Below are 14,084 nucleotides of genomic sequence, written 5' to 3'. Positions count from 1 at the left end.
AAACCTTAAATTGAGCATAAATAATGAAATAAATTGAAGTGGTAGAATGGGACTGCCCACTGGTAGTTCTGCATTGTGCACATGAGTTGGAACAGCTCTCTACACATGAAAAGATCACCCTGTAAGCTGAGGAAACTGAAAAGAGAGGTTGTGAGGCCCCTTTGGAAAATAAAGGTTAGTAGAACTCTGGTTGATCAGTGCAGATATGGTTTTGTGAACACAATTATCTCATATAGAGGGTTTATAATATCAATGATATAAATCCTTGATATTCTCAATTTCTACACTGGAAATTGAGCAAGAAATGGGCATTTGATATTTACACAGTTTTATGTTCAGGGCATTTGACTGACTTCTAGACCTTTAACACCAATAAGATGGAAACATCTGTGGTTTCTTAGTTACAAAGGAAGAAGATAAGGCTAATACTTACTGTACAAAATGAGGCATTTTTTTTTATTCTACCAAACTGGTGAATCTCCCATTCAGGTGGGGGTACTACCACAATAGGAGGGCCATTAAAAAAAAACTCACATTCATTCTGGGCTTTGAAACTCTCTAATGCTGTATCAGAATACAAAATTAAGTAATCCTAGAACTTCCAAACAAGCCCACTCAAAAGAAAATATTCCTCAGAAAACCCAGTTTCTGAAGATGGATGTGTCAAATCTGTCGATATAGAAGTGAATTTTTACAATAAAACATCAGAATCATATTCTAAAGATTGATAGATGTAGATTAATGACTTATATGAGACAAGATTTGAAATAGAGATTTTAAGAAATTTTTTGTAAGTTTCAAATGAAGAACTGGTCAGATGAATTTAACAATGAAACTGAAATAATTTTTTTTTTAACAGGTGCTGTGACAAAATGAATGGATGGTGAAGAGTGAGTTCTGTCTACACAAAACGCCTAAGTTCAGAATCTACAGTTCATGGAGAAAATTCTGCTCTCAAAGTTGGCCTCTAACCTCTACATGCATCTTAGCTTGCAAATACTCATGTTCATAGGCATAAACATGTCATAGGCGCATAAGAACTCTCCATTCTCTGCCTGTCTGTCCCTCTCTGTGTCTCTATCCTTTCTGTCTGTCATTGATTTGAGTCCAAGAAGGACTGGAGAACTACCAGTGCATAAGAATCTATTCAAAGAATAATAGGAAAATTTAATAAATGGAAAATAAATTACTTGATACAAGATTGCTAAAGATCAGTCAAAAGCTATTGAAATAAAATCATCTGTGTCATATAATAAATCAAAATTTCAATGTTCAAAGAGAAAGGAAGACTTTCAGAAGCATCTATTTTATGTATTGTATTGCTATGGGGAGAAGGATCATTTTTGCAATATTAACCTTAATAATCCATGAGCATGGGAGGCCTTTTAATCTTCTAGTGTCTCCTTCAACATTTATCTTCAATGTTTGTAAGTTTCCATCAGAGAGGTATTTGACTACCATGGTTAGATTTACCCACGGTTTATTATTTGTTTCTATTTTGAGCCTATTGTCAATGGCATTGTTTGCTTGATTTTTTCCTCAGTCAGTCATTATTTATTTGTTGTAACTTTGATGAATGTTTTTATAAATTCTAAGATTTTTGTATTTGAGAATTTATGGTCTGATATGTTTAGAATTAAATCATCTTCAATTATGAATGTTTCAGCTTTTAGTTTCCTATATGTATCCCTTCAGTTTTGATATTACATCTCCTTTAAGTCAGAACGGCTAAGATCAAGACTATAATAAGTTAAAGCTAGAGATGTGAGGATGTGGGAAAGGGTAAAGCTGTTACACTGTTTCCGGAGTATAAGCTGGCAGAGAAATTACTGTAGTCAATACAGGACATTCAGGGCATTCCTTTTTTGATAAAATCTAACTTTTTTTTTTGTTGTTGGACTGAAGTTTACTACATAGACGAGGATCTACATTCCTCTACATTCTGTGAGCTGAGATTGAGATGTGTGCTGCCAACACCTGACTTACTTTTAGGGGTCTTAAAGAAACCAAAAATCTCAATAATATAGTAATGTAATAATATAAATAATAATTAATATAAAATTATATTATTTATATTTTTGCTTCTATATTTTAAGATATAAACATAAATATAATTAAGAAATGATCTACTTAAAAATATAAATAAGATGTGATTGACTTAAACTTTGTCTGGATGTTTGCTCAAAGCATTCTGCATCATAGCAGTAAAATATTTGTGCGTTCACATTCATGGCTCATTCACAAGAATAAAAAAAAGAAAATGGAATGAGTCTTGATGTTCATCAACTAATGAGGGAATATTGAAGATGCAGTACACATTACATACACAAAGGAATTTTATTCAGCTATAAAATGGAATTATTAATATTGCAAAAATTTCACTGGACAGCATTACACAGAGTGATGCTAACCTAGACAGAGAAGTAAGATGCTACCAGTTTTCTCTCATGTATGGATCCTATTTTTGAATCTGTAGATTTGATGATTTAATTTCAAGTATATAGTGGCCAGGAAGCTTGAAGAATGGCTGGAAATGATATAAATATAGAAGCCTTAAGGAGGATAAAAAAGGATGGGATATAGCCAGGCATGCTGGCACACACCCTTTATCCCATCATTCTTGGTGCAGAAACAGGAAGATCTCTGTGAGTTCAAGGCAAGCCTGGTCTATAGAGTGAGATCAGGACAGGCAGGGCTACGTGGGGAAACTCTATTTTGAAAATCAATCAAATATACAAACAAACAAATAACCAAATCAACCAAACAAACAACCAACAAAATCCAACAGGGAGTAATGTGCTTAGAACTTTGAGGGTGGATTAGCATGGAAAAATGTATGAGAGGAAAGAAAAGTATAACCCAAACCAGAGATACTTGAAAAGTCATATAGAAACATACAACTATGTAAATACATTTAAAGAACATAATTAAAATAAAGTTTCTACAAAGGTACCCTGCATGAGTGCATATTGTGGCTTCTTAAATCTGTGGGTTATTTCAAAAACATCTCAAAGTCAGTAATAGGATACCTCCCTATGGTATTTTTAATGCAATTGGTCACCATACTCTCAAAAGGAGTGGAACTATTAGGAGGTGTGACTTTATTGGAGTGGGTGTCCCATGTTGGAGGAAGTGTGTCACTGAGGGGGCAGGCTTTGAGGTTTCCTTTGCTCAGAATTCCATCCAGTGTCTCAGCCAACTTCCCGCTGACTGCAAGATGTAGGACTCTCAGCTAATACTCCAGTACCACATTACCACATATGCCTGCATGCTGCTATGTTCCCCTTTATGTTGATGCTAGATTGAACCTCTGAAACTGTAAGTGAGGCACCCCAATTAAATGTTTACTTTATAAGAGTTGCCATGGCTATGGTGTCTCTTCACAGTAATAGAAACCCCAACTAAGGGGTTTATCATGGAGTTGATTAACACAGACGCAAAGGGGGTCCCCAAATCTATGCAGGCTACTGTGATTGTTCTCAGATGAACACAAGAACTAGATTATAATATACCATTGTTGGGACCCACACATACTCTACTTACAAGACATAACAATCACGGTGAAACTGAGCTGGCAAGTTTTCATAGAACCAGAATATTCCATGAAAGATAATGTAGATGAAAAGTTACCAGTATGGGCCCTTGATGCTGTATATTTCCAGTCTCCCAGGTAAAATGTCTTAACTGCCACAAAGGAAACATGATAATTATGAAGTAAGAAACTGTTCTTTGATTGGACTTGAAACCTAATGCACAGGAGGAAAGCCTCATAAAGTGGTCATGGCTCAGGAAGCTGCAGACTCTAGATGGAAAGATGTTTTTTGCTGTTTTGCTAAATTAACAGGCTGCCAAATTGCTTGCTCAAATTTATTGTTATGCCTCTCTGCTTATCCTTAGTGGGTGCTGATTAAAACAGAGACTCATAACTGGTCAGTGTTGAGAGAAATTGACAGTTGAATGCTCATAGCGAAACAGTAAAACTGTACCAGTGCTTCTGAGGCTCTGGGTACATATGGAGTCTTACATGACTAAGAGTTTGGATTTGACTGAGCAGAGGATCTCTCCTGAGCCCAATCCATCATATGTAGCATCATCTAGCACTCTCAAGGAAAAAGTGGAGGGCAACCCAACTTACTTCAGGATGGCTTTCTTTATTTGAACTATAAATTCATTTAGCAGCTCCTGTCTGCCTTGAAATTTTGTTGACAAATTTTAACAGGGATTTTATTTTATTTAAAAACTAATCTACGGGCTGGAGAGATGACTCAGCCATTAAAGGCTAGGCTCACAACCAAAAATAAAAACTAATCTACTTATATTTATCTTATCCAGCACAGAATTGTAAATATCTTCATAAACCCATTTTATAGAAGACAAAATTTACTAGAAGTAGAGTATCAGAATCTATTATTTTCTGGTACAGATTATAAGGAATTACTATCCAAGCCTAAATTACCTTTCTATAATGGCAAATGGCAGTGATGTTACTTTTAATTTAGCATAGTACGAAAGTATGCCACCTCTCATTAGTGAGAAATATTCACCCCTGAGATGTCCAAGGCTGCTAACTGGAATGTGCAGCTCTCTGCACTGGGACTAGACATCAAAAAGAAGCAGGTCAGGATGGTTGTTCATGGTCTTGAAGGCTGTTCCATGGCTGTGGGAGGATAATCTCCAAGGACAGACTTTGGTGCAGGAAACTTTGGAATTCAGAGAAGGGCTCAAAGATCTGAGATCAGAATTCAGTTCATGATGTTTCATAGTTGTGCTGCATCTTTTGAAATCTGTGTTAAAATCACCTAAAGAGCGAGCTACTGACGCCATGTACGCTGAGACTGTAGCAACCATGAGAGCAACCTCAAACCAGTTTCTCAAAAGGGCTCTCCGGAGCTGAGAGAAACAAAATTAAAATAAAAACATACAGATGCCAATGGGTAGGAACTATGCTTATTGAAGACAGACATCAATTCCATTAAAATAAGACAAAAATTACCAAAGTTAATGAAAAATATGAATATAGGAGATCTTCCTTTTATTTTGTGGGGAATGCTTTTGATATTCAAATAAGGGAGTCCTCCAGAAATTCTAGGTCTTCTGACCCATGTGATGACATTTCTACATCCAGAAGTCTACACAATAATATATACAGGGATTCCTGGAGGATGAAGTTTGTTTCTTTAATATTTCTGCCACTTTTTCTTTCATGTGAAGCTTGATCTTTGTCCCCCTTTTCTTCAGGTGAATATTTAGCCTTGACAGATTGTCATCTGGATGAAATTTCAGCTTTGGGTTCTGGTTCAGCTTCTGCTTCTGTCTTAGATGATGGTTTCTTCCCCATAATTAGGCACATTTAAAAAAATAACTGATGGGGGAGTGTCATATATCAATCTGTTGATTTCATTGGTTAAGCAATAAAGAAATTGCTTGGCCCTCATAGGTTAAAACATAGGTGGGTGGAGTAAACAGAACAGAATGCTGGGAGAAAGAAGCTGAGTCAGAGAGTCGCCATGATTCTCCCACTCCAGGCAGACGCAGGTTAAGATCATTCCTGGTAAGCCAGCTCGTGGGCTTCACAGATTATAAGAAATGGGCTAGTCCAAGTGCGAGAGTTAGCCGAGAAGAGGCTAGATAGAAATGGGCCAAGCAGTGTTTAAAAGAATACAGTTTCCGTGTAATTATTTCGGGGCATAAGCTAGAGCTAGCCATGTGGGCGTCCGGGTGCTGGGGACACAGCCCCGCCGCTCCTATTTCAACAAATAACAAAACCATAAATAAATTAAATAACTTAGCATGTAGTTACAGTGGGTGGGATTTATCTGGGGTAGTTTCCTAGGGGGAATTGTAGGTGCTTGCACAGGAAAAAGAACACTGTCATCCCTCCCTCCAGTGATAGTTTGTAGTTTGGTGGGCTCCATTTATCATCATAATAACCATGGTCTTTATCATCACAGATTCCATGCACATTACATTGTCATGGGAAACAATCAATTATCAAAACAGACTTACTGATACAGTTTCCTACCAACATATACAACTTCTGGTCCATGATCTGCATCATCTTTCACTTTAGCAGTACACTAGGCTATTCCCACCCCCACCCCCCCAAAAATTGCACAGATCAGCAATTGAAACCATTGAAGCAACACCATAATACCATGAAAACCCCACACCTGATATTTCACATAGTGATGAAATCCTGAAACTCGCCCTATAAATTAGAAACAAACTAAGCATCTTATCCATCCTTAGTTATCCTAGACACAATGCTGACCATTCTCAACAGTGTATTTAGACAAATAAAGAGAATTGGATCAAAATGTGCATACAATCAGAAAAAAATTAAAGAAAATCCAAATCAGAAAGGAAGAACTGAAACGTTCTTTCTTTAAATGTCATGACCATATACGTAGCTCATAAAGAGACCACAAAAAGGGTAACAACAAGCACAGCACTAATTAACTATAGCAATTACATGCAACTTCTGATCTAATATATTTTGTGCATGCAAAATACTTCTCTGAAAATAAATAAGCTGAAGTTATATCAATGAATAAACTGCAAATTCTGAGATGAAATTATCACTGTGAAAATATGATATGGGATTCCTCGCTGTATTCTCTGAATATCATTGATTAATAAAGGACTGATTTGGGCCTGTGCAGGGCATAGAGGTAGGCAGGGAAAACTAAGCTGAATGCTGGGAAAAAGAAGGTAGAGAGAAGCCATGTAGCCCCTCCAGGAGACAGATGTCAGAGACTTGCTGGTAGGCCATGACCTCGTGTTAAAGCACAGATTAATGGAAATGGGTTAAATTAAGATATAAAAGCTAGCCAATAAGAAGTTAGAGTTAATATGCTAACAAATAATTTAATTAATACAGTTTCTGTGCGATTATTTTGGTTCTGGGTGGCTGGAACGAACAAGTAACCTCCTTACAGAAAAATAACACTTTTTTATTGAAGAGCAAATATTTGACTTGGCCGAAAAAAGAGCATCTATAAAGAGAAACAGATTAAAGAGCACAATAGGAAGACAAAGATACACTGAGAAGGATAAATATGAAGTGCTCTCAAGAGACATATGACAAATTCTGATGTGGTAGCTTCATTTTTTCCCTTTAAAATGTGTGTGTGTGTGTGTGTGTGTGTGTGTGTGTGTCTGTGTGTGTGTGTGTCTGTGTGTGTAAGCAATGGTTTATCTGTAAACATTTCTTAAGGACAGACTTTAAATTTTTAGTTTATTTTTGCATTAATGTCTTGATGACTTTTGACTTTTGGCATGTATTTAGTGTTAACACTAGCTGACCTGCCAGGATATGGGAATCTCACAAGGGCCCATACCTAGATGAAGAGCTACAACAATTAATGACTGCTGTAAGGGGAAGACTCAGTTTTCTTCAGGCACAATCCTCCTGATAGGCTATCCATTCTATAGATCCAGTCTTAACACATAAACATATTAATGAAATCAAAAGTACTCAGCAGGTTTTACATAAATATGCATTTATGCACATAAATACCCATTTGTGTACAAAACTATGTATATATGCAACAACAGCCAGAAAAGGTCATGAAAGGAGTGTTGGGGAAACATTAGAGGAAGTGGAGCAGTAAGAGGGAGAGCTGAAGTGTTGTGTATAAAGTATGCATGTAGGAAATCCCCAGATAAATAAATGAAGTTAATATCTTCTTTAAAAACCAAACTGTGGTTTATTACTAGCACTTAACTAACCATTTGCTTTGTAACTCCAATATTAAGTTTGTTAAAATTTGATGTGTTGTGTGTTCTTGCTCTTCTAGTTCTCGTGTTTTCAGTTTACCTGGAGTGCTCTGTGGTCGTTCCCTATTCATTAGTCTCCTAGTTAAGGACTTCTGTAATAGGAACAGTCCAGTGTATCTACTCTCATTTTATACTCTGTAGTGATGTGTAGTTCTCAAAACTCCATTTGGAGGACAGTGAGATGTCTTGGGTGGTAGGTCACTTGCAACCAAGCCTGACGACCTTGGGTCTTTGGACCCAAGAAACAGAAGCAGAAAACTAAATCTCCTAGATTATCCTGTGAAGTCTCTCTCTGTGTATGTATTCTTCACATAAACATGTGCATGCAGTTAGACTTATGAAATATTAACAACCTTATACACATGCATTCAGACTGATGAAATAAATGTAACGTTTATGAATCCATTTTCTTATTTTAAATTTGTTGAGCATGTTCTGCATTTTATCTTAATGATTTTCTGTATTCTTCCTATATAAAACACATTTGACACAGCATTCTCCTGGGTGCCTGTATTTCATTATCTTGACTGTAGTCATTTATTTCTTTCCTTTTTATTTATTTATTTTGCTTTTGAGATTATAATTTTGTCATTTCCTCCCTCCCCCTTTGCAAACCTTCTCATATATTCTTCTCTATTTTTCATGTTCATGACACATTGTAAACAATAATTTTAACATACATCTACATTTTCATGTATGTACACATACATGCATATAAAGTACATGAGTATAACCTGCTCAGTCTACTAAAATGCTTCAGTTAACAGAATATATAGAATATATAAATAGCATCGAAATACTTTACTGCATATAGCATTACTACAAACCTTGAAGGACATCCATGAGCAAGCTTTACTTTCAACAAGGATGAATTGAGCCTTCCAAAGTGCTTGGAAGTAGACTTTATGCCAGAAATCCTAAGGACATGAAAATATTGGGTGAAATAGTCAATGTGCTAATGAGAAAATAACTAATCAACTATGTATATTTTACTGATCAAAGCTATGCATATTATAAAGAAAAAACCATGGATAAAGGCATTTGTAGACAGTTTATTTAGAAGGAAATTAAGTGTAAACAGACCTTCTGTCCAAGAAATGCTAACAGGATTTATGTGCACTTAAAAAAGAGAATGATAAGCTGGGCGGTGGTGGCGCACGCCTTTAATCCCAGCACTTGGGAGGCAGAGGCAGGCGGATCTCTGTGAGTTCGAGACCAGCCTGGTCTACAAGAGCTAGTTCCAGGACAGGCTCCAAAGCCACAGAGAAACCCTGTCTCGAAAAAAAAAAAAAGAGAATGATAGTGTAATTATCATCATATATTGTCCTTTTCGTTTCCTAGTAAAGGAAGTAGTAGAGGGTTTTTCTTGTCCTACCATGTGAGAGCAATCTGAATTCCCCAGTACAGTTAATCTTACCATCAGTAATTACACCTGGAATAAAGTGTTAAAGATGATGAAGTGTGTGGAACATAATTTATGACAAAAGAAGAAACATCAAGTACAGGGAAAGAAAGAGAATAAGAGCACTTTAATAATTTTGGTTTCTATTTTGGGCCATCAAATTTAACTTATTAGATCAAGATAACCTATTACAACTATCAAGTGATCTCTGTAAACACTTTGTAAGCTTCAAGGCAACAGTTTTTAATTGAATCAAACACCTACATCAATAAGAAGCAACATTATAAATAAATGTTGTAGTGTTGCATGTCAAGTATAAACAAAACATTTAAATGGTAGAAGGAAAAATAATGAACTGGGGGTAATATATGAAATTCTGTGTAAAGAAAACTACCAAAGATCAATGAAACAAATGGGATTTTGAAATGAGAAATATCAGTGTCATACCTTTACCTGCTCCAATTGAAAAAATAAATGAGAGAAGTCGTGAAGAATTATATCAGGGATAAGGACAATTTAACTGATATGATAGAACTGCAAAGACTCATTAGAGGTTATACAGGATTATACCCCAGTAAACTGCAAAGTCTAGAGGAATTAGGTATGACTTTACACATATATAATGTATCACGGTCTAATCAAGGAGAAACAAGGAAGATGAACAAGGCAATAATGATCTTCAATAGTGCTGCAGAAAGTAGGTGTTTCCATTAGAGAAAAGCCCAGGATATGAGTCTTCACATTGATTTTAAATTTCAACAAGTAATGCTATGTTTAAGTAAATTACACCAAAAAAAGTAAATGTAAAGGAATTTTTCCATATCATTCTGGAAAGCCAGAATTGTTTTGGCAACTAAACAAGATAAATGCTCAACAATGAAAAGCAAACTATAGACTAGTGTCCCTGGCCAACTTAGTATAAAAAAAATACCAACAAAATAGCAGCTACCAAGATTCACCAGCAAATTAAAAACATCACTCACCAGGATCTGATAGCATTTATACCAGATACACAAGAATAGTTTTGCATGTTTTGTGAATCAATAATCATGCTACATCACATTAATCAACTGAAGTCAAATGACATGATTGTACCAGTAGCTGAAAAAAATGGAGTCTTAGAAAATTCAACATCCCTTCAGGAAGCAATCTATTAGCACATGAAACATATAAATAACAGACTAGTTGGGGCAATGGGGTTTCATAGATCCCTAAGCATTGCAAGCTATAGCAGTGCTATAGGTTATCCTTCAGAATTTGACAATAAGTCTCTACAGCTGAAGACAAAGTGGATTTTTTTTTCACCTTGAAGAAAATAAAATTTTTTAGAAAAATGGATAGAACTGAAAAATAAGCTACTGAATAAGGTAGCCTAGGCCCTGAAAGACAGTAACAACCTCTATTCATAAAGGACTGTATTCTGGACATATATCCAAAAGACCAAGACTGAGATACTTGGATATTCATGCTCACTGTGACTCTATTCACAACAGGTTGGAAATGAAATAATTTTAACTGTTCACCTGTTGGTGAATGGATGATGAAAATATGGCATATCTACACAGTGGAGGGGTTTTTTGCCTTAAAGAAAAATAAAATTTTGAGGGCAGAACTAGACAATATCATACCGAATGAAGTAGCTAAGGCCCCTAAAGACAGCAGATGATACATTTTGCCACTATATGTGAAGCCTAGCTTCTTATTGTGAAATTTGTGAGTTTATTTTGGACTACATATAGACTTTAGAAGCCAGAAAGGAGCCATGAGCAAGCAGACAAAAGTCAGTCTTTGCTGGGGGAGTGTTAGACAATCATATAAATAATATGAAAATACTATTGGGTACCAGATATGCAATTAAATCAAAGATGGGCCCAAATAATGGGAGAAGTGAGGAATGTGAACTAAAGTTAAGAATATATGACAACTCCATATATAAGCTAATTAAAAATAACTACTTGAACACAGGTAGCCAACACATATGGGTAATGATGCCCTGGAAGAATAGATCATCAAAAAGAACATGCTAGGCTTGCTTGTGAATTGTCCGTCTTCAAAACCATAGAGTCTCCCACCCTCCAAACACAGCTGGCTACTAAAAGGGCATTGCCCCATGACTTTTATAATTAGGAGTTAATCCCTATTGCTAACCATAGTGTGTACTGTTATTTAAGGACACAGAGTGACCAAGCTGGATCTGAACTGAAAGCCTCCTCCTTGGTGGCAAGCTTTTCTAGAAACCCAAGATGCTGTGTGGCCTGGAACTCTCTGGGTAAAGCTGGTTAGGCTTGAACTCACGAGATCAGCTTGCCTCTGCCTCCCTATTGCTGGGTTGAATGGCATGTGTTCTGAAGGCTTTTTTGCAGGTGTTAAGGAGATCCTGCCCATGAGGAGCATTATATTCCCTGGTGGTAAGTGTCCATATGAGGCATAGTTTTGTGACAGAACAAGCTCCATATGACTTCAGAGTCCACTTCCACAAAGGAAAAGCTCACCCCTGAGGTGATCAGAGGTAGCCAACTAGATTGTGTAAGTCCCTCTACTAAGTCTAGAAGCCAAAAAGGGACACTGTAGATAGTGAAGTGGAGATTCGTTGTTTATTAATTTCTCAGGTGAAATTCCACACATTGAGTACTAATTGATAACTCAAAATTTGACTAGTTATGTGCTGTCTTTCATATAAAGTCAAGTACAGGATAATAATATCAAAATGACTATAAAAAACAGGAAAGAAATAAAATAACCCTTCTTATAAGAGATGCATCACTTTCAATGCTATCACCAAAGCCACCTAGTAGACAGTGTGGTGGCCTTCATTTGACATTGCAATGACAGCAGTGCTTAGTATTGCAAACTCCTTGCACATTGCATAGGCCTAGTGAACAATTATTTACCAAAACACACTTCTGGTCATTGTATATATATTCTAGACCACAAGTTGTGCCATCTCTCACTTCTCCAATATCAGCTAAGGTTATTCCAAAGTGGTAGTCGGCAGGCCAGCAGGTGATATCATTGAATTGAATCTAATGCATGGTATCAAGTTCTCTCAAAAGTGGAAGCCTTAAGCCGGGCGGTGGTGGCGCATGCCTTTAATCCCAGCACTCGGGAGGCAGAGGCAGGTGGATCTCTGTGAGTTCGAGACCAGCCTGGTCTACAAGAGCTAGTTCCAGGACAGGCACCAAAGCTACAGAGAAACCCTGTCTCGAAAAACCAAAAAAAAAAAAAAAAAAAGTGGAAGCCTTTTCACGTTCCCACACTGTATTTTTCCACAGCTTACACCAGAGGCATTGCATCTTATGTATTACCACTGTTACTAAAGTGGTCTCCCTTGGTGTTCATTTCCAAGTAGCACTTCTCATCTGTACTCTTGGCTTTAGGGACAAAAATATCCTGACACTGTCCCTCATGAGTGTTACACCAACTTCCATAGCAAATACCACCCTTACACGGGCCACCATCATACACATTCACGCCTTCAGGACATTCATCTGAAGTTCCATCATGCCTCTCTGGAAGGGCGCATTCCCTTCTCTGCACCCATTGGCATAAACCTGTAGTCTCTGCAACATAGTCCAAGAGCACAAACAGCATGGGATTTCAGAACACAGTCCTTTGGACAGCATGGGTCCCTTTAACATCTTTTAGTGGATCCACAGTGACACTGTGCTCTTTCTTCAATCATGTTCTTCCCACATAGACTCAGTTTCACAATGATGTCTTCATCTGGCGAATCACTTGGTCCTGCCTCAAGGAGATAGTGGGACAGACTAAGTTGATTTCTCAGGGGAGGCCTTAACCTCTCTGAGGAATGAATGGGGCAGGGTGGGGGCAAATGGGTAGCAGAAGAAGAGGAGGGAAGGGAAACTGGGATTGATATGTAATAAAAAAAACAAAAATGAAAAGAGAACACTTTTTTTTGACAAAATAAATACGTTGCTTTATTGTTTTACATTTTTCTTTTTCTTGTACGTGTATGGCTGTTTTGCCTGCATATATGCCTGTTCACCACACTCATGCAGCTCCTGGGGAGACCACCAGGTGGATCCTCTGAACTGCAGAAGGTGTGAGCCATCAGGTGGGTGCTGGGCACAATCAAGGCCTTCTGAAGAGCAGCCGTGCTCTTTTTTTTTTTTTTTTTTTTTTTTTAGTTTTTTTAAGAGAACACTTTTTAAAAGAAATTAAAACAACAGACCTAAAACAACAGGACTAAAATGGATGAGAATTTGATCCAAATTGTGTCAACAATGAGAATGGATTTTTAGATTAATTTTGGTAAGGTATACTTGTTCCTGAAGAAACATGTTTCTCCTAAACCTTCAGCATTCAGAAGTATCTCGTTTTATCCGAACATTTCTATGTAGTCTCTTTTACAGCTTTCCTAAACAGCAGGTAGAACTCTCAACTAAAAGTTGACACTGACTGTTTTTCAAAGGTGTTATTATTGAACTTCAGCCCTGGTGATTTAAGTTGTAAAATAAAAATAAATCCCTGCTTAGTTAGTACAGGTTGAATGTCATTTCACTCCCTGACTTATTGCCATCTGTGATGGGAAATTGTTTAAGGAGAATTGTTTTGTATTCATCTGGATTTTGATTTTCATTTGTCATTGTAGTGTAATTTTTATGCCAAACTTTCAGTTTGTTTTTTCTTCTGGAAATAAAAATTCAAAGAAAAGATCAGTAGAAATCCTAACCAACTGAATATGCTGGGGGAAATCAGGGTATCAGGGCTCAAAGACAAGTAAAGGGATAGATTCATTCAGTCAAGGAAAACAATAAATTCAATAACAAAATACCCATATGAATGAAATTTTCAAGAACTCAGAACACTAGGAAATGCCAAACTTATGAATTGTAGGGATAAGTCCCGCCCCTTGGGGGGCGTGTTCGCCTCGGGCTAATGT

This window comes from Microtus oregoni, unplaced genomic scaffold, assembly GCF_018167655.1.
Source record: "Microtus oregoni isolate MIOR12 unplaced genomic scaffold, Mior012 000041F_ref0000270, whole genome shotgun sequence".
Classification (NCBI taxonomy): Eukaryota; Metazoa; Chordata; class Mammalia; order Rodentia; family Cricetidae; genus Microtus; species Microtus oregoni.
Note: the sequence above shows the minus strand (reverse complement) of the source record.